This window comes from Bactrocera neohumeralis, unplaced genomic scaffold (assembly GCF_024586455.1).
Source record: "Bactrocera neohumeralis isolate Rockhampton unplaced genomic scaffold, APGP_CSIRO_Bneo_wtdbg2-racon-allhic-juicebox.fasta_v2 cluster09, whole genome shotgun sequence".
Classification (NCBI taxonomy): Eukaryota; Metazoa; Arthropoda; class Insecta; order Diptera; family Tephritidae; genus Bactrocera; species Bactrocera neohumeralis.
In genome coordinates, this window is record NW_026089622.1 from 9,201,360 (window position 1) to 9,224,659 (window position 23,300).

A 23,300-nucleotide genomic window follows, 5' to 3' on the forward strand; every position below is an offset into this window, starting at 1 on the left:
TGAGGTACTGAAAATAAAAATAATAGAGGAGAGCGGAGCACGTAAACAATCGGCTGGTAATACAGCAATGGCTATGGCCGCGAAATCACATGTGCAAGATAAGCTGAGTAGGAAAAAGTTCATAAAGAATAAAAGATAATTCCGATGCTTTAAGTGCGGCGCATTAGGGCACAAGGCGAGCTCTTGTTCTGTTGGGAGTAATAATGGTGTTCACTGAAAAGATTCCAATAATTCCAAACATTTGGCATATTGTGTTGATGAAACGTATGCAGCATATCATTCTGCAATAGAAGAAAAATTTCTTGGGGATATGCGTGGAAGACGAGCTTGGGTATTGGATAGTGGGTGTACTGCTCATTTGTGTAGTGACGAGTGCATGTTTAAGACCGTGGAAAAATCATCCAAAGTTAAGTTGAATTTGACAAGTCAACAGACGTGTGCAGATGTACGAGGTGAAGGTGTGTTAAATTTGTCAGTGACAGGCGCAGATGGCCAGCGAGTAGTTGAGTTACAAAATACGTTGTTGGTTCCGGAACTGCGCACAAATTTAGTTTCGGTGGCAAAAATTACTAACAAGGGACATAATCGTAAAAACAAATCAGCATTGTCTTTATTTTTGACTTCTGAAGACGACCGACTTCTGATCGTCACAGAGGTCCTCACGACCTTCTTGGAATCGCTTAAACCACTCACGCACATTACTACGGGATAGGCACTGATCACCATAAATTTTTTCATCATTTGAAATGTTTCAGTAAACGTTTTCCTAAGTTTAAAACAAAATTTAATATTTGCTCTTTGCATTTTACGACCGATGACCAAAAGCTGCTTCCACTTTTTGATCGATAACATCGATTGTAGTTATCCAATTGTCTTAAAATTTTTACGAAATGTCAACAAGAGATCAAACTTTTTATTTCATATACCCACCAATAGGTGGCGTCACCAGAAACAGATATATTTAAAAAGTTCTGTTTCTTTTGCGACAGACCTTGTATGTTTAATTTCTCAAGTGCAGAGAATAGGGGTGTTACTATATAAGTTAATACAACAAATATTTATTTCAACATAACAACATTCATTGCAGCAATGTCGTTGTTAAAGTTCAACAACACACAGAAATTTGTTAAAACAAATATTCGCTGCAACTCCCAGAATCGATCGACATTATTGCTGATCAATAAATAATAATGAAAATAAATAACAATCCACTTCAATATATTGTAAATTCTGCTGACCATTCAACATCTACTAAACTCTGGGTATTTTTAAGATACTATGTTCAGTTACAGTTCTTAACTCAATAAAGCAAAACTTAACTTATATAACTCATACATTGACACATTAGGTTTGTTAGAAAAACGAAAATCGTTGTATGTACAAGGTGCGTTCCAAAGTAAACACGACTTAAAAAAAAACAGAACAAATGGTTTTTTCGGCAAACCCAATTTATTTTATTCAAAATAGTCTCCTTCTGCTTCAATACAACTTTTTGCACGGTTCAAAAGCATGTCCAACGAGTGTTTTAGCTCGTTGGCCGGTATGGCCGCCAGTATGCCGGTGCAAGCCTTTTGAATGGTCTCTACGTCTGCATAACGCTTTCTTTTCATAGGCAAATGCCATATTAGGTGAATACGGGGAGTGGTTAATGGTTAAAATGTGATTGTTGGTCATAACTCCAAGGTAGAATACTGCATTAACATTTCCATGAATTTTAATGATGATTTCAGCTGATTTTTGATGAACAACACAGTTTGGATGGAATTTACGGTGCACGGATTTTTATTGGCCTACACGTTGTTCGTCATTTATGTATGTCCTCACGACAATCATCGCTATAAACTTGTTTCATCAACTGGAACGTTTCGGTAAAAGTTTTGTCAATTTTAAAACAAAATTCAATGTTGGCTCTTTGTTCGGGCGGAGTCACGACTACTTTTTCAGTAAATGTTTGCCTCTCTCCACTGCAATCCCCTATGTCAAAGTGGAATTTTATATCTTACTTTAGTCCTTAGTTATATTATGTATTAGTTAGTTACACATAAGTTAGTTATGGCTCTTTAGAAGTTTTCGGTTACCCGCGTGCCAAGTTTCATCACGATATCTCAATTTTTACTAAAGTTACAGCTTACGCAGACGAACAGACAGACAGTCACCTGGATTTCAAATTATCTCGTCATCCTCATCATTTATATATACATACATAAGCCCATATCTATCACGCTTAGTTTTAGGTGAAACGTACAACCGTTAGGTGAACAAAACTTTCGTCGCCTTGTTTAATTAACATGGAAGTAGTGGTCTGATAAACATAATTTTATTTTGTCATTATACGTACTGTTTAATTCGACAAATCTTTCGAAAGCAACCTGCTTTTTAGAGTACAAACTTGATTTTAATATTTACAACTTTTCCAGAGTGCAATTGGAATTTCTTTCATTGGTTAATGACCGAAGATAATTTGCATAATTATAACTTTGAAACATTTGTACTACTTCAGATTTTAGTTTATCTGATTAGATTTGGATATTCTGGGTTTTGATGGCCACTATGATGGCGACATGGACATATGTATAATAAACTTTTCTTTGATTTCAATGGAGTATTTGCTGTCAGACTTATATGATAGATGTTACAATCGATCAAAGTTCGGAAACGAAAACGACAAAACGAACTAAATGAAAAAACAAAAAATGTACATATGTTTCAAACAATACTGACATCTCTTTTGGTAATGTAATATTGTTGTAAATTAAAGTGTTAGGTTTATTCGAGCAGTTTTGACTTGCCATCGCCATTTTTGTTGTTTACAGTAACTTAAAACATTCTTTCTACCAAAAAAAAACTTTCGAGGTGGATTAACTCATCAAGGGCACAGATGAGCTTAATTCAATTTTTGACGATGCAGCTCCATATCTAATTCGAGTCTTTACAGAGAATCAACTAAATTATAGACATAAATTGCCTAGATAGTCCTACTAGGGGCGTGGAAATCGCCCCAAAATCACTTTGCAGTGCCAGAGAAAAGCAAGTTAATCGAAAGCATAAGTCGACTAGATAGTCATACCAAGGCCGTGGCAGTCGCTCAAAAACCGCTTTTCATTGCAAACGTGTCACACTTTGGCAGTTATTAGTGTATAAACGGGTAACTTGAATCACATTGCAAGTTAATTGCAACCAATCCCTAAAAACCGGTTTCAGTGCAAACGTGCCTCCCTTTGGCGACCATAAGTGCCTAAACGGATAATTTGGATCATCTACGTAATAGCAAGTTGGTTAAAGTGTTTATCGATGGTATGGTGAATTCAATAGAGGCCGTAGATCAATCCAAGGGGAATGTCGAGAGGGTCATTCAAAATCAGTTGTTGTTCCGGAAATTATTGATGCAGTGCGGAAACTGTTACTCGTATAGTAATATCGTCAAGTGATGTGTCGTGAGATTGAGACAACTGTGGGCATTAGTGGACCAACATACATTCTATATATCAGAAACATTTGACAATAAAAAAAGTTGTTCACATTGGATCCCACACAATTTGACAACCGCTCAAAAAAGTGTCACTTCGATTCTTCTTCTTCTTTACTGGCGTAGAAACCACTTACGCGATTATAGTGTAAGTATAAGTTACCAACAGTGCGCCAGTAAGCGCCAATTGGAGATTTCAATCGTAGTCATGTCCTTCTCCACGTAGTTTTTCCAACGGAGTGGAGGTATTTCTCTTCCTCTGCTTCCACCGAAGGGTATTGCGTCGAATACTTTCAGAGTTGGAGTATTTTCGTCCATTCGGACTACTTGACCTAGCCAGCGTAGCCACCGTCTTTTAATTCGCTGAACTATGTCAATGACGTCGTATTTCTTATACAACTCATCGTTCTATCGAATGCGATATGCGCCGTGGCCAACGCGCAAAGGACCGTAAATCTTTCGCAGAACTTTTCTCTCGAAAACTCGCAATGGTGACTCATCAGTTATCGTCATCGTCCATGCCTCTGCACCATATAGCAGGGCGGAAATAATGAGTGACTTATAGAGTTTGGTTTTTATTCGTCGAGAGAGGACTTTACTTCTCAATTTCCTACTCAGTCCGAAGTAGCACCTGTTGGCAAGAGCTATCCTGCGCTGGATTTCCAGGCTGACATTGTTGGTGGTGTTTACACTGTTTCCCAAATATACGAAACTATCTACAACTTTAAAGTTATGACTGTCAACAGTGACGTGAGTGCCTAGTCGCAAATGCGACGACTGTTTGTTTGATGACTGGAGATATTTCGTCTTACTCTCGTTCTCCAACAGACCCATTTGCTTCGCTTCCTCATCAAGTCTGGGGAAAGCAGAACTAACGCCGCGGGTGTTAAGGCTAATGATATCAATATCATCGGCATACGACAGCAGCTGTTCACTCTTATAGAAAATTGTACCTACTCGATTAAGTTCTGTAGCTCGAATTATTTTTTCCAAGAGTAGATTGAAGAAGTCGCACGAAAGGGAACGACAGAGAGAGGTCCTTTCCGACCATGAAGGAGCTTTCGGTATTGCTCAACGTCAGTTTACACAGCCGTATTAGTTTTGCGGGCATACCAAATGCGGACATCGCGGCACAGAGGCAGCTCCTTTTCGTGCCATCAAGAGCAGCTTTGAAATCGACGAAGAGGTAGTGTGATTTGGCGCATTGTGAAGATCTGGTACGTTGTTGATTTTCCAGGCCTAAAGCCAAACTGATAAGGTCCAATTAGTTTGTTGATGGTGGGCTTTAATCTTTCACACAGTTCGCTCGAAAGAACCTTATACGCGAGGTTGAGGCGGCTTATCCCACGGTAGTTGGCGCAGATTGTTGGGTCTCCCTTTTTGTGGATTGGGCAGAGCACACTTAAATTCCAATCGTGAGGCACGCTACCGTCCGACCATATTTTACGAAGAAGCTGATTATGCTCCTTATCAGTTCTTCGTCACCGTGTTTGAATAGCGTGGCCGACAATTCATCGGCCCCGCCGCTTTGTTGTTCTTCAGGCGGATAATTGCTACTCAAACATCTTCATGTTCGGGCAGTGAAACGTCCGCTAGAGCGTCATCGATTGAGGAATCGGGTTCGCCTTCTCCTGGCGTTATACTTTTACTGCCACTCATCAGGCTAAAGAAATGTTTCCTCTATAATTTTAGTATGCCCTGAGCATCGGTTACCAGAAACCCTTTGGGGGTGCTACAATAGTATGCTCCGGTTTTGAAACCTTCTGTTAGTCGCAGCATATTGTCGTAGAATTTTCGAGCATTACCCCTGTCGGCCAGCTTATCAAGCTCTTCATACTCACATATTTCGGACTATTTTTTTTTCTGTCTGCAAATGCGTCTCGCTTCCCAAATCAACTCTCGGTATCTATCCCGTCCCACACGTGTTGTGGTCGACTGCAAAGTTGCAATATAGGTAGTCTGATTTTTCTGCGCTGCGACACGGCACTCCTCATCGTACCAGCTGTTCTTTTTCATTTTCCGAAAACTAATTGTTTCGGTTGCAGCTGTACGTAAGGAGCTTGAAATGCCATCCCACAGTTCGCTTATTCGGAGTTGCTGATGAATGCTCTCAGAGAGCAAAGGTGCAAGCCGAGTAAAAAATCGTGTCTTCCGTCTATCACAACATGAACGATCTGGTTGATAGTTTTTCTATGGTGGATGCTAATACTACAGATAACAATATTTCGGGCCCCGGGGAAGTCGATCAGCCTCTACCCATTTGGGGATGTTTCTCCGTAGAGGCTGCATTTTTTGACTGTTGTGCCAAAGATACCTTCCTTGCCCGCCCTAGCTTTAAAGTCGTCAAGCACGATTTTGACTTCGTGGCGGGGTACTTCAAAGAAAATGATGTCCAGTTTGTCGCAACCATACCACTTTGACAACGCAGAACAGCAAATTCCGATTGGTACACAACCATTTGTTTGCCGGTTCTTCTTCTTCTTAATTGGCGTAGACACCGCTTACGCGATTATAGCCGAGTTAACAACAGCGCGCCAGTCGTTTCTTCTTTTCGCTACGTGGCGCCAATTTGATATTCCAAGCGTAGATAGGTCCTTCTCCACCACCCATCTCGCACGTGTTGTGGTCGATCGTAACGTTGTGAGGTAGGCAGCCTGTTTCTCTCCGCTGCGACACGGCACTCCTCGTCGTACCAGCTGTTCTTTGTTCTTTGGTTTTTCCGGAAACCAATGGTTTCGGTTGCAGCTGTACGTAGGGAGTTTGAAATGCCGTCCCACACTTTCCTTATACCGAGTTGTTGACGACTGCTCTCAGAGAGCAGGAGTGCAAGCCGAGCAGAAAATCGTTCTGCTGTCTGTTGTGATTGCAGCTTCTCGACGTCGAACCTTCCTTGTGTTTGTTGGTGTGCGTGTTTTGCTGCACAGAGGCGATTGCGAATCTTGGCTGCAATAAGATAGTGGTCCGACTCGATGTTCGGACCTCGGAGCGCACGCACATCTAAAACACTGAAGACGTGTCTTCCGTCTATCACAACATGATCGATCTGGTTGGTAGTTTTTCGATCCGGAGACAGCCAGGTAGCTTGATGAATCTTTTTATGCTGGAATCTAGTACTACAGATAACTATATTTCGGGCCCCGGCGAAGTCGATCAGCCTTAACCCATTTGGGGATGTTTCCTCGTGGCGGCTGAATTTACCGACCGTAGTGCCAAAGATACCTTCTTTGCCCACCCTAGCGTTAAAGTCGCCAAGCACGATTTAGACATCATGGCGGGGGCAGCTCTCACAGGTGCGCTCCAAGCACTCATAGAAGGCCACTGTGATCCTTCTCTTCCGTCGGGGCGTGGGTGCAAATCAGCGATATATTGAAGAACCTCGCTTTGACGCGGATTGTGGCTAGACGTTCATTCACCGGAGTGAATGATGGTACCCGGCGACGGAGTCTCTCTCCCACCACGAATCCCACACCAAACTTGCGCTCCTTTATATGGCCACCGTAGTAAATGCCACAAGGACGTACTCGTCTCTGTCCTTGTCCCGTCCATCGCATTTCTTGGACGGCGGTGATGTCAGCCTTTTTTACCGAGGACATCAACCAGCTGGGCAGCGGCACCTTCCCAATTAAGGGACCGGACATTTCATGTGCATGCCCTCAAATCGTATTCCTTATTTCGTTTGCCATGGTCGTCATCAAAGGGGGGGTTTCTCATCCGATACTGTTGGTAATTTTTCATTGGGGTGGGCGTTTTACGTGGCGGGTCCCAAACCCAGCGCACAAGAAAGGCTCGACGTCGAGAAGCTGCAATCACAACAGACAGCCGAACGATTGAAGAGGGAAGCGAGACCCATTTGCAGACAGAAAATGAAAGAGGCCGCAATGGGAGAGTACGAAAAGCTTGATAAACTGGCCGACAGGGGTAATGCTCGAAAATTCTACGAACAAATGCGGCGGCTTACAGAAGGTTTCAAAATCGGAGCATACTCTTGTAGAACCTCCAAAGGTGATCTAGTCACCTATGCCAGAGCATAATTATCTTGGAAAAGACCCGTGAAAGGAGAATCGACACACATCACCTCTTCGTCGATTTCAAAGCTGCTTTCGACACCACGAAAAGTAGCTGTCTTTATGCCGCGATGTCTGAATTTGGTATCCCCGCAAAACTAATACGGCTGTGTAAGCTGACGTTGAGCAACACGAAAAGCTCCGTCAGGATCGGGAAGGACGTCTCCGAGCCGTTCGATACCAAACGAGGTTTCAGATAAGGCGACTTCTTCAACCTGCTTCTGGAGAAAATAGTTCGAGCTGCAGAACTAAATAGAGAAGCTACCACCTACTATAAGAGTGTACAGCTGCTGGTGTTTGCCGATGATATTGATATCATCAGCCTCAACACCCGCGCCGTTAGTTCTGCTTTCTCCAGGCTGGACAAGGAAGCACAGAAAATGGGTCTGGCAGTGAACGAGGGCAAGACAAAATATCTCCTGTCATCAAACAAACAGTCGTCCCAATCGCGACTTGGCACTCGCGTCACTGTTGACAGTCATAACTTTGAAATTGTAGATAATTTCGTCTATTTAGGAACCAGTATTAACACCACCAACAATGTCAGCTTGGAAATCCAACGCAGGATTGCTCTTGCCAACAGGTGCTACTTCGGAATAAGTAAGCAATTGAAAAGTAAAGTCCTCTCTCGACGAACAAAAGCCAAACTTTATAAGTCGCTCATAACTCAGGCCTGGACGATGACCACAACCGACAAGTCTGTGTGAAACATACGTATACTCAAAGCTCACTCAGAGAGTACCCGCGGGCTATGGATAATAATAATATTTAGTATATATAGATACATATATTAGGATGTTTAATTTTTAACTTTTTTTATTTCTTCGCGGAGACATGAAAAGTTTGTTATTTGTATTGAAAAAATAAATTCCGGGAAAATGTGAGCCCTTAATTTTGATTTTAGATACTTCTTTTAACTTTTTCACGTTTTTCATATATTTTTGAGAAAACGTTGTAAACGGCTGTTTTTATTGAAAAACTCCCAAAAACCAAATTGTAGAAATTAAGTTTCGAACAAAAAAGATCTATAAGAGCATGTTATAAAAGCGCTTTGGTTCCAATTATTTAAATCTATCACACTGAAAGTAAAAAATTCGAAATTTTACACCAGAAAAGTTTTGTAGTGAGATAAAATGCATTTTTTGCTGATTGTGTTTTATTGTTATATATTATTATGAGAGGTTTTTACATACATATATATAGTACTAAAAGTGTTACATTTTTGACATATTTTCTCTTTTGCAGTTTGGATATAGAGATTTATTAGTACACATTTGAATTTGTGCGTAGACATGCATGTACATATTTAATATTAAAAACAAGGGCGTACATAGGTATAAGTATCTAAATACAATGAAGATAACATTTTATATACTGCATTTACGGCCCCCTACATACATACAAGTATGTACATACCATATACATTTGTATATAAGTTTATGGAAATGTATATGTAAGTATATCTCCTTACGGAATATCTGTTTTTATTGAGCAACAAGAAAAAACATAACGCAAGTTACATTGACTAAGGTCAGTTTTATATGTTTTTACCATAATAAGGTAAATTGCAAATTTGAAGAGTTTCCGCCACCTACAGCAAATATTTTAATAAAGTAAAGCTGTTTTAAATAAACTTCTTGATAATATTTTAAAGAGTGTTGGTTAATGTTTCCTGTAAAAAAGCTTCGCACCATAGTGTTAATATTTGAAGTTATTGTCGTGTTGAAACAAAAATAAAATAAAATAAGTAAGGAAGGGCTAAGTTCGGATGCAAACGAACATCTTATACTCTTGCAACTTGCAGGAATCAAAGCCAGGGGAAACACCTTGAGGTGTCAAACGTCATCCTAAGGATCGGAATATATGTAAGCTATTTAATATATACATATACTCTATATAACTCGTACACTGGCCGACAAATTCGACATAAGATTTCATCTTCAATGAATTAAATTGTAGAATGAGTTGAAGTCTATCCAAAAAAACTTCAATAACAAAAGTGGTGTGTACATACATATGTATATCCCCTTACATATTGGTAATTAAGTAATCCACTATATATTAAAATACAACAAAATAAAGTGGTTAATAGGCAAAGAATCCTCCTTAACAACATCAAATAAAATCCTAGTTTACAATTAAACGTTGAAACCCATTTAGCCATACGGAATTTAGCTATGGGAATGCGCTGAACCATTATACAAGTACATCGAAGCGGTGCATAGATTTCAAAATAAAGTTCCGCGAAAAATTGTGCATGCCCCGTGGTACATATGTACGCAATGGTTCGGAAAGTTACAAAATCATGTAAATGCTGAAGCCAGACAACTAGGGGAGACTAGAAATAGCAGACTAAAAAGACCTCATGACCTAATCTTAGGAAATAAAAAATATAGTAATATTTAGTTTTAAAAGAATATTAGTTCGGGTGTCACCGAACATTTTATACTCTCGCATGATAAAGTGATAATCGAGATTTCACTATCCGTCATTTACATATTTTTTTTATTTTGCTGTAAAATTAATTAGATTAGATCAATTTGTGTACTCTGAGTATTGAATTGTATTTTCATTTCCTAATGTATCAAAATAGCGTTATATTGGAAGAAAGCGTGGTTATGAACCGATATCACCCATATTTCGTACATGTCATCAGGGTGTTAAAAAAATATTATATACCGAATTTCATTGAAATCGGTATAGTAGTTCCTGAGATATTGGTTTTGGTCCATAAGTGGGCGACGCCACGCCCATTTTCAATTTTTAAAAAAAGTCTGGGTGCAGCTTGCTTCTGCCATTTCTTCCGTAAAGTTTAGTGTTTCCGACGTTTTTTGTTAGTCGGTTAACGCAGTTTTAGTGATTCAACATAACCTTTGTATGGGAGGTGGGCGTGGTTATAATCCGATTTCTTCCATTTTTGAACTGTATATGGAAATGTCTGAAGAAAACGACTCTGTAGAGTTTGGTTGACATAGCTATAGTAGTTTCCGAGATATGTACAAAAAACTTAGTAGGGGGCGGGGCCTTGCCCACTTTTCCAAAAAAAAATTACGTCCAAATATGCCCCTCCCTAATGCGATTCTTTGTGCCAAATTTCACTTTAATATGTTAGTTATGACACTTTATAGGTTTTCGGTTTTCGCCATTTTGTGGGCGTGGCAGTGGGCCGATTTCGCCCATTTTATGGAGCCAAGAAATTCGTGTACCAAGTTTCATTATGATATCTCAATTTTTACTCAAGTTACAACTTGCACGGACAGACGGACGGACAGACGGACGGACGGACAGACATACATCTGGATTTCAACTCTACTCGTCACACTGATAACTTTGGTATATATAACCCTATATCTGACTCTTTTAGTTTTAGACTTACAAACAACCGTTATGTGAACAAAACTATAATACGCCCCTTAGCAACTTTGTTGCGAGATTATAAAAAAAGCTTTTTATTGTTTTACTTCATAAATTAATAAAAATTTTGTTTATTAGTTTACATTTTTCACTAGCTGCAGTTTCAATGAAATGAAAATTTGAGCCCTTAATATTAACATCAGGGACTGGACCAAGGCATGTAAAAACTTTCCATTGAAAATACGCGACCATCGTGATTTTTTATCTTTAAATTTCTATAGCTCAGAGGCATTTTATGGCGTCGCTTTAACTTTAGGCACATATTCCACAGAATTGAACACTTTACAAAAGTGCCCATTGCGACAAAGTCGAAACTCAGACCGGCGGGGTAGTTCGGGGCGCTAAACTTGATTTTTCCACGAAATTCGCTTTTTTTTGTATATATCTCGTAAATGACAAGAGCCAAAAAAAATTGTACATGCTGGTGTAGTGTATATATAACTTATAACTTCATGAGACTATATGAAACCCCTATATAAAAAATAGTTTTCTTCTGTTTTTGGAAACAAACTGTCGTGATTTTAAAAATGGGTAATATCATTTCAATACTTCCCTATCCCCAAATACCTAAAAGAAAGATTTTCGAAAGTCCGGTTGTATTTATATATAGCGTATATTTGCTGATAAAATTGCTTCATAAAATTAAGTTAACGAAGTGTGTGTGATATGTTCATGATATAAAAAGATTTCTTTAAAATATTTTTTTTTTTAAATATTGTGCAATTCATGTTGAATATGACCGAATTTATCTAGATCGTGGCATAAACCTCATGTTCTTAATAAAATGACTTCCGATGATTTGGAAGAGTTTTTTCAGTCTTCATATGTGAGTTATGTATATTGAGTAAATAAGATACCAAATTCGACTGCAACCCATTCTTGCGCAATATTCTTATACTCCCGCAACATGTTGCTGCAGAGTACACCTTAAACTAATCGAAGTGTTAGATATGGAGTTATGCCTCAAACAAATGTGCAGATGTTCTGCAAGCCGGTCTGCACAATTTTCTGCAGCTAGAATACATGTGCAATAATTTTTGACAAGCAGATAGCAACCAGTTGCTTCATTGTATTATAGTTTTGTTCACCGTACGACCGTTAATAGAGATAGAGATAGGTTTATATATATATAAATGATCAGGATGACAAGAAAAATTAAAATCCGGGAGACTGTCTATCTGTTCGTCCGACCGTGAAAGCTGTAACTAAAAAAAAAATAAAGATATATTGATGAAACTTGGTATGTGCATTCCTTGGCAAAAAAAATTATGAGTTCGTAGATGGGCGTAATCGAACCACTGCCACGCACTAAATTAAGATATGGAACTGTAAATCCTTGCAATTTGCGGTTATACTTTGTGCTTTGTTACTTGTTATACATCCTCGTATGTACATAAGTATATAGATATGAGCATAATACATACTTAAACACAAATAAGACGTACTCGTATGACGTTAAGCGTAGAAAGCTTCAACATTGCTGTTTTAAAACTTAGATGTTATATGTTAATATAAGCATAGTATAATATATGACATTAAACATAAAAAACTTTAACATTTGCAAAATAAATAACAAATTCATTGAAATTCATTGTTTGTGCTTAAATGCACTTTACTAAAGCAGGTTCAAAATTTCGGTTTCATATCTTAAAATAATAAACCAAAAAAATAAAGAGATGCTTCTTTAAATTAGTATAAAGTCTTCTTTGATATATAATCATTAACCCATTGATTTTTTGCTAAACAGTGCTGTACGTTTTTCATTTACGATTTCCTCATCTTTGGTGAAGGCTCGTTCCGACTCATTCGAAGTTGATGGAACACATAAATATTTCTTTGCGCATTACCAAATTTTTTCCTAGTAATCTGACGGCTAACGACAAGAAAACGATTATATAAGATATAAATATAAAAATATTTTTACCTTCCAATGTTTAGGCGGATTTATTCCCTGGCATGAATAGCGCTGCTCGAAAAATTGGCGACATTTGCTCTATTGATTTTTGGTTTGCTGCAGTTTTTCAGCCCCAAAACTATTCCGGTCTGCGTTTGTCGGGGTCAGGTCTAGGTTTGTTTGTTAATACATTTTCATCATCGACGTTTTTCCAGCCGTAGTAAATGATTACGGTGGAAGGGAAACCGAAAAATATTCAATAAATACATGTACAAATGAGGGAAATTCTGTTGCGGGAACTCGTAGTTTGTGGGAGACTGGACAAAAAAAAGAAGGCAACAGAATTGCTCGTACTCAGGCAAAGCGTGTAGTTCGGCAGTCCTTTTCATATTGAAATTACTTCCATGCTTGCAATTAAGCGCCTTATGTGTCTTATATCGCTTTAGAGATTTTCACTTAATGACATTTTGTGAGTGTGCAATGGTCAGCTCAACCATATGCAATACCAAGATTCTTATCACGACATCTTAACTTTTGCTCGAGTTTTTGTGCACATAGACGGACAGACGAAAAGACAGTTCCAGAATTCGATCATCTCGTCATCCTCATCATTTGGACATATTGTATATAACTCTTTATCTATCTAGCTAGAATATACAAATATTGAGATTGAATGAGACATTCGTTATTACTCAAATGCTCTTGGTATTAAATCAACTTATAACTGTTTTATGTATGTGGTTTTTTATTAACGTTACTACGAATGATGTTCAGTATTCATTTATCCGCACCGCCGGTAGAATACCATGGAAAAAGAAATATCGTTTCGCCCATTCTCGTAGTCATCTTTCCTTTACTGTGTATTGTCGTAAGGGTAAAGTCCATTTTTCACAATTAACACAATTCGGCCTATACTACTATGGTAAGATCGAAAGTAAATATTTCTGCCACAGTTTTAAAAGAAATTCATCATTTCAAAAATCGTGACAGATTTTATCACAGGGCAGAATTTCGTACCCCAATTTTTTCCAGCTGGACTGTTCAATATGGCAATGCGAGAGCACTCAAATAAAACTTGCGATTCTTTTTTTAATGAGACAAATTTCTATTGAAGTAATCGTCCAATGAAGAAACATTGTGCGAGAGTATGCAATGCACTAAAAGAGATTTGGATGCCAATGGCCGTGAATCATGAAACAGACATACAAATGTAGTATAGTGATGCAACTCGAAGTGATGTTGCGGTTATATTAACAAACTGTAGATGGTGAACCACGAATTGGGAGAGATATGATTTATTTTTCAAAAACAAATAGTGTGGTTAAGACTATATCAGTATTAGACTCCGCTTTAGATCCATTGGCGTATCCTTTTCTCTTCCCGAATGGGGAATTTGGTTGCCATGTTAATACATATATCGCATATTGTGCAACAAAATTCTAATGGTAGACGTATTCGAAATAAAGTTACCATGTTACAATTTGCATGATTTAGTTTTGCAATAAGGGATCAATTTAGCACTTTTCAAAAATCCCAAAAACTAATTTTGCAGTTTATGTGAGAATATAATGATGTCGTCAACATTTTATAAGACAGAATCACGTGAATTTGAGGGCAGATGTGTATAACAATATTACTGATTATTTGCAAACGAATCAAGTAGGAGATGAAAGCTTAGGTCCTACAGTGATTTTGCCTTCATCCATCACTATGTCTCCGTGAAACATGTATCGAAATTACTTAGATGCAGTGTCAATTGTTCGGCAAGCCATCGCTTGAAATTAAATATTTTTACATGGTCGATATGTGCAATCAACTGAGGCTATGGGGCGGATATACATATGAATTTCCAAAGCATTTTCAGCTTCAGTCCATAATTGGTCTGAACATTCTTTTGCCACAAAGAGAAAATAATGTTTTGATTGATCATAAAAAATCTGTAATCGATCTATTCACCATGCTAGGCGAATTGCGTCCAACGATAATGAGTGGACAGTTAGTCAAAATGAAGCTAAGACATTTAATTCAGCAAAACAAACGCGTAATTTGTTGCGACGATGCCTTAAACATTCCAGCAAACGCTGTAGCACTTAGGGTGGTATTTAGAGACAATTTATACGAAGATTTCGTTAGAGATGGTTTTAGAGTAGATGTTTCTTTGAATAGAGCATTATTAGAAATCGAGGATATTTTGTTAACTCATGTAACATTATGAGGATAACAGGATGAAATGTGCTTTGTTTTACAGTCCATGCAGGTTGTGGGAAAACATTCACACAAACCACCATAATTCGAATTAATAAAAACATCTTCGATGTATTTCGATTGCAAGTGTTTTGCCACCGTATAAGTTGGAGCTCAAAGCTAATGAAATAGTTTTGTAAAATTCGAAATTTAAATACGAAACAAGCGTTAGTGAATGGGAGGAGAATGCGAGTTAAAACAATACATAATAACACAATAGATTGTGATGTGCTCACTGGAGTTGCTCACGGAAAACGTATTTTGATTCCACGCAGGCACTTAATGTAATTAGGGACTGCAATGGCATTTAATTCATCACCGCATTGGCTATGACAATTATCAGATTCCAAAAACAGATATTTGATAGAGGTGGAATTTTGATGAGGGCATATGCTTTTTCGTAACTTTAAGTTGCAACCAATAAGTAGTAGTCTCATTACACTCATCTACATATCCTTCATTTTTGCTAAAGAACATACATGTATTTTTACTCAAGTTTCAGCTTGCACCGCAAAACGGACTGACGGACGCAAAGATACGCCTGAAATGATAATTTACATACATATATGTACATTAGGGTGTGTCATTCTGAGTCAACCTTTTTTTCAACTGAAGAACAGGTTAAGAACTTTCGAAAATGTGAAAAAGAAAGTCACTCAAAAGATGAGCTCTTAATATTAATCGATCTTCAGTAGTCGAAGTCGATTAAGAATCGATTCTCAGCAAACGAAAAGTCGATTATTTTACTAGATATGGGGGCTAAAGGAAGTGCCATTGTCAGGAAAGAATTCTCTCTAAATTCAATTATATACACTGTGAGCAACAGATAGTAAGACATCTGTGCCAAATGTCACATCGAAATAATTATTAGTGTTTGGTAAACGCTTGTTTTTCTGAACTACATAAAGTGCATTAGACGATTATTACGATGAGTGAAATTTCGCGGAATCAAATCAACATGTCAATAAAATTAAGAAATTGGCGCATGTGATCGAGCATTATTAGTCAGAGGTTTTACTTGCATCGTGGGAATATCGGAAGGATCAGTAAAGAAAATTTTGAAAGATTATGTAGCATAGGAAAAACGAAAGAACGGTTGGTTCCAAAATCACTAAATGTTTTCAATAAACAGCGTCACATTAACGTCTGTGAAACAATACTTTCCGACCATCAGGATGTCATGAAACGTATTATTACTGGCGTTGAGTATGGGAATATCGTTGCAAAGGTGAGCTGAACCGAAAAAGCCATCAAAGCAGGCCAAAAATCAAGGTTATGTTGATTGTTTTCTTCGATCATCGAGGTGTGGTCTGAATTCCCTCCGACAGGCCAAACTGAGAACAAGGAATGCTATTTGAGTATAATGCGTCGTTTGCGCGAAGCTATTCGTAAAAAGATGCCGGAATTGTAGGCCGACAACTCTTTGTTTTGCACCATTATAATGCACTATCGCATACTGCATTGATTTTTCGGGAGTTTTGCGAGTACGAAATAGACTTTCAATAATAAATTAAGAGTTTAAAATTATGAACATAGTCTTTTTTTTGCCCTTAGCAGTTGATACGTTATTAGATATATCTTATTTTGTAAAATTTTAGAATACTTTGGACTTGATATGTGTTTATTTGTTTTCCTTTCGTGATTTACATATTGCAATGATTTTAGCTTTTCGTTAAATGTATTGCTCATTAGCTATATTATCATAAAGTTTTGGCAATTTGGCATATAAAATAGGCTCTATCGCTTTATAATTACATCTAATAACATTATTTAACTGATGTAAACTTTTTATAAAGTTCTTGTATTTATATATTGGCATATTTGCGTACACCTTACATGCTTTCGGTTCTCCACATACATATGTATATCAGAGCTACTGTTCTACATATTTATATAGGTTGTCAAAAAGTCTTGCGGTATTTTCGCTAGTTGGCGCTGAAAGCGCGTAGTTCTAGTTTTATTCGTCGCATCGGGTCATGCTATACCTTTTTGGAAAGCACATTTCACGCGCTAACGCGTGTTTGATTGATTGTCGTTTCTTTTAAGTCGTTCGTGAGTTATAGCGTCGCAAACATGGAGCAAAATAAAGAGAAAATACTTCATATTTTACAGTACTACTACGATAAAGGCAAAAATGCATTTCAAGCCGCCAATAAAATTTGTGCAGTTTATGGACCCGATACAGTTTCCATTTCCACCGCACAACGATGGTTTCAACGTTTTCGTTCTGGCGTAGAGGTGGTCGAAGATGCGCCACGCTCCGGAAGGCCTGTCGTCGAAAATTGCGATAAAATCGGTGAAATGGTCGAAAGAGACCGGCTTAGTAGCAGCCGTAGCGTCGGTCAAGAGCTGGGCATGAGTCATCAAGAATTCATTTCAATTTCAATAAAAAAAAAATTAAATACAAATACCGCAAGACTTTTTTGACAACCCATATATCTTCACTTACATACCATATACCTACGTTATACTATTTCATTGAACTCCCTGCAGGGCACATCCGCAAGCAATGCATTATTTAGGGCCAGTGTAATGAATATGTAGTTAATATATCCATATACATGCATATATAGAATGTAGTTACAGGCCAGCAAGTTAAATTGAAATGCGCGAAACTAATTCTTTTCTGTGGAAACTGCACATGAAATGTGTGTTCTGTATGCAAGAATTAAAATTGCAAAGTCAGTAATGCTATGTTAAGTCGATATCTTGCTGAGCAATTTCTATTTTCCAGTACCTTTACTGAGGAACCCGGAACGACAATCCTCCGTCCGTTCCTACTAACTGGCTTTGTATTAAACAAAACGGGTGTTTTCGTTTTTTTTATTTTTATTTAACACGATGTCCTTAACGCACACAACGGCCTTGCAGCCGTTTTAGCGTGTAATCGAGTACACAACATACGACGGTTATACATACTAGCATGTTCTACAGAAATATATTAAAAATAAGAAAGAAAGTAAATAAAAGCCTATGACTTGAACATGTCGTAACTGATACGGTACAACAAGAAAAAAACTAATACCGCATTTCACATGGCTTTTATTCTTCAAACTAAAACAGATATATAACAAATATAAAACTATGTATTTATCATGATACTACACGTATAGCAATTCTAATTTTTAAAATTACTCATACATACACACATGTATGATCAGATATACATATGAATTAACCGCATTTCTTTATGCCTTTTTGAATTCAAGATACATTTTTCCAAAGTGTTTTTAAGAAAGTAAAATAAGTATTTGACTTACGATTATTTGACAATAAACAATTCATGTAGTTGTTTATAATATATATTAACATTTCTATGCCTTGTTTCGCGCAAATAAGTTTGGTTTGAAGCCTAATCAACGGTAAGAACGTTAAATTTCTACTTATCAGAAGATGAGAGTTTTTTTCTTGTTTTCTTCAAGAGTGGGAAGTAATTAGCATTCTTCTTTTAAGGGGAGATTATTTAATTTCCTTCATCTTAAAATGTAGCCGACTGAATTGCGCGTATCATATTTTTCCGATATGTCAGCAGAACCACAAAGTACTAGTTAGTTGTTATGCATCAGCAGGAGCTTTTATTTATTGAAAAAATATATGTACATATATTTTTTTTCGTTTGATATTTTTTTAATTCTGAATTTCAAAATTTTAATTTTTAGATAAATGTTCAAGTTAAATCAATGGCAATATATACATAAATCAAATAAGTGTTAAGAAAAACAAGAAAAAACGTTAACTTCGGCTGCACCGAAGCTAATATACCCTTCACAGGTGTAACTATGTGTCCAGTTTGTATGGAAGCTACATATATGCTGTAGTAATCCAATCTGAACAATTTTTTCGTATTTGTAATTACCTTAAGCAGTAATCCATGTCAAATTTCGTGAAAATAACAAAGCTTTCGATACAAGCCCTTGATTCCGATCGTTCGGCTTGTATGGCAGCTATATGCTATAGTTAGCCGATCTGAACAATTTCTTTCGATATTACATTATTATCTTAGAAAATAATCTGTGCCAACTTTTGTGAAGATACATTGTCAAATGTGAAAGTTTTCCATACAAGAACTTGATTCCGATCTTTCAGTTTGTATGGCAGCTATATGTTATAGTGGTCCGATATCGCCCGTTCCGAGGGACTGAGGGACTAGTTCGTATATATACACACAGACGGACGGATGGACGGACAGACAGACAGACGGACATAGCTAAATCGACTCAGCTCAACATACTGATCATTTATACATATATACTATACTTTATATGGTCTCCGACGCTTCCTTCTGGGTGTTACAAACTTCGTGACTACCTTAATATACCCTGTTCAGGATATAATTAGATGTTATATACAGTGACCTAAAAATAAATTTGCTTGAGAACGACTTGAAAATATGACTTAAAGATGAAATTCAAAATTAATGTATTCAGTTTGGTGTTTTATTATACAAAATTAAGTTTTTAAATATTTTTTAATTCATTTATAATTTTACTAAACATAACATAAACTTAATTTTGTAACTCAAACAAAAATTGGGACAGTAACTAAATGAACGAAATAAGATAAATTATATTATCAGTACTCTTTAGAGTGCCCCTTTGCCGCCATTACTGCCTACAAACGTCGCTGCATGGAGTTTACAAAGTTTTTTGTGACTTTGTTTGGAATGTTTTCCCAGATTTCTCCAATGGCTGCTTTTAAATCATTTTTGCCGTTAATCACTCGTTTTCGCAATTCCTTCTCAAGGTAGTGCGCCTACAGGTACTCAATCGGATTGTGATCCGGGTTCTGGCAGGGTGGGGATTAGTTTAAGGTTATTTATAAAACCGTTAGATGAACAAATCTATTATACTCTATAGCAACATGTTGCAAGAGTAATTATACTTTTGAAAAGTAATTATACTTATGAGGACATTGCAGTATCTCTAATGGCAAAATATAAATGAATTTTGGCCATCGTCGCGAATTGGCTCATTTTCTCCCTCATAATTGAACTGAACGCCCCGTTGCAATTTTTATAATGGATAAAAATTTAAAACAAACAAGTTATCTCAAACTATGCACTTCTAACCAAAATTTCGTGTGCAGTATAGGTGTGAATGTTTGAAAAATACTATGGTAATTAAGTTTTATCAAAAACACGAGAATACGAGTGGTACAGAGCCTTGAGAGACGAGCGGGAGATCGTTGCAGACATGATTCGTTCTGGACCTTCGACCTCTTCAATTAATGAAAATATTAAAAAAGTGAAGGATATGGAGTTTTAAAAACATCAGGAAGGTGTAAGAGAGATAGCAAGAGAGCTCGATATCTCTCGCGAGATTGTTCGAATGATTTTGGTGGAAATATAATGTTCTTGCTCTACTCGTCCCGATTAAGCTGATTTTTTTTTTTTTTTCAAAAAGAGTACGATTACAACCGAATTTAAAGTCCCAAACCCAATTAATACCATCGATCAACCGCCGCATTAACGCGATTTCGCACTGTGTGATGTTTATTTGTTCCCCAAACAGAAATTGGACCCGTTTTCAGTCGATCGAAGAGATAAAACAAAATTCGGTGAAGGGCCATCACAAAAAGTGCGTATGAAAAGCGTTTCGAGGACTAGAAAAATCCTTGGCATAAATGTACTACATCTGGTGGGGATTACTTTGAAAGCGAAAAAATAAATCTTGATGAATAATTAAATATTTTGCATTTTATTTACATTTCTCGAGTACTTTGTTATCACATTGTATATAATGCATAAGATAATTGTTAAAAAAATTTCAAATTTATAGAATAACACAATGTCAAGGGATCACCATACTTCCCATGTGATAAAGAGACTCGTCTAGACTTACAAACAGTAAAGGTCGCACTTATCGCAGTGCTCCTCATATGAGTGGTTTAGGGGAAGTATATATACATACATATATACAGCATTTATGCGTAATATTAGGCAAACTCTTCGCCTATGTGCACAGGATGATTAAATGAGCTAAGCCTCCCCCTCCCATACTACTAACTATAAGCAAACAAGTAAGGAAGGGCTAAGATCGGGTGTCACCGAACATTTTGTACTCTCGCATGATAAAGTGATAATCGAGATTTCATTATCCGTCATTTACATATTTTTTTATTTTGCTGTAAAATTAATTAGATTAGTAGTTCTTGAGATATGGTTTTTGGTCCATAAGTGGGCGACGCCACGCCCATTTTCAATATTTAAAAAAAGCCTTGGTGCAACTTCCTTCTGCCATTTCTTCCGTAAAATTTAGTGTTTCTGACGTTTTTTGTTAGTCGGTTAACGCACTTTTAGTTTTCAACATAACCTTTGTATGGAAGATGGGCGTGGTTATTATCCGATTTCTTCCATTTTTGAACTGTATATGGAAATGCCTGAAGGAAACGACTCTGTAGAGTTTGGTTGACATAGCTATAGTAGTTTCTGAGATATGTACAGAAAACTTAGTAGGGGCGGGGCCACGCCCACTTTTCCAAAAAAATTACGTCCAAATATGCCCCTCCCTAATGCGATTCTTTTGTGCCAAATTTCACTTTAATATCTTTATTTATGGCTTAGTTATGACACTTTATAGGTTTTCAGTTATCGCCATTTTGTGGGCGTGGCAGTGGGCCGATTTTGCCCATCTTCGACCTCAACCTTCTTATGGAGCCAAGAAATACGTGTACCAAGTTTCGTCATGATATCTCAATTTTTACTCAAGTTACAGCTTGCACGGACGGACGGACAGACAGACATCCGGATTTCAACTCTACTCGTCACCCTGATCACTTTGGTATATATAACCCTACATCTGACTCTTTTAGTTTTAGGACTTACGAACAACCGTTATGTGAACAAAACAATAATACTCTCCTTAGCAACTATGTTGCGAGAGTATAAAAATACTAAGACTTTATTTATTCTTCAAATCTGTGTTGTCCCCCTCAAAGTAATCCCCTTGGCCCCAATAAACTTGTGCCAGTATTTTTAGAAACAGTTGGTAAAGTCAACTGTCGGAATAGCCTTCAATAAGAGTAGCGATTCACGTTTAATGTCTTCAATTGACTCAAAGCTGTTTCCCCAGAGCGGTCGTTTGAGTTTGCTGTGTAGCCAGAAGTCACATTGAGCCTGAATCAGTAATAGTTCTATTAAATTACGACACGTTTATTTGTTATAAAATAAATAAATTTTGTGGTTTTTTTCTATCCATTTCAAAAGGTGTATATTTAACATTAAATTTAGCACATGAAAATATTTTTTTTACACAAATAAAAAGAATTATTGCTGAAGAAAAAAATGGGCATAATTTATATCAAAAATATTTACGTACACTAATGATTATTTATATAAATCAAAAGTAATTGCAATAGTGTTAGCGGTTTTTGGTCTACATTTTGTTGCTATTATTGTCCCTAGATATCGATGTATGCTCCCCACTCAATTTCTACTATTATTTCCGGATATTTTGTCCCACTAAGTCCATGCTCCAGCTTTTTGGAAAAGGAACTGTAGCGCCCATTTGGCCGACATTTTATTCAAATCATAAAATGCATAAAATTATCTGCATTTTTGACAGAATTTTAGTGTTTTATTTCATTTTAGCATTACGTCGTACTTGTTGGTAGACGATAAATGTGATATACATAAACTCAACTAAAAAGACAAAATTTAATATACTGGGTATATGAAAAAAAATAGTCAACCAAATAATCGGAGAGCAATATATTCGGGATATGAGGCTTAGGCCAAGATCTAGACAAATTTGATCATATTCAACACTAATGTGCATTACTTTTAAGAAATCTATAAAATTTCATTTTAATCACTCACATTTTCGAAATTCAGCTTTAGTATATTCACTGCTATACGTTCACTTAATTAGCAGGTGTGTTAAAAATATAATGGGTTTTGATATTATTCAATTTTTGGAAATAGCTAAAAGTCACAAGGAGATGATGATCCGTTCCGTTACTGAGGCTGATTCTGTGAGGTTGATTCTTGTAAACGAATCGAACTGTTTATCTTCAAATTAACGATCAGTATAAGGAAGTTGAGCATCCCCATTCCAGTGGCAGAGCGCTTCAAAATTTGCGTTTTTTAATCATATTTTCTATTGTAACCAGGTTGGACAAAATAATAATTTTTGAGCATTTAAATTAAAACACCCACCAATACGATTCGAAATTAGTATATATTGGACGTTTAATATATGGAGAAACTTATTAAATCTTG

General features: G+C 37.0%; 1 protein-coding gene across 1 annotated transcript in view; it reads right to left on the minus strand.

Moving 5' to 3' along the window:
* Positions 1-23,300, minus strand: part of LOC126764595 (coiled-coil domain-containing protein lobo-like) — a 380,690-nt gene that overhangs the window by 282,549 nt on the left and 74,841 nt on the right. The gene's annotated exons all lie outside the window — the stretch shown is intronic.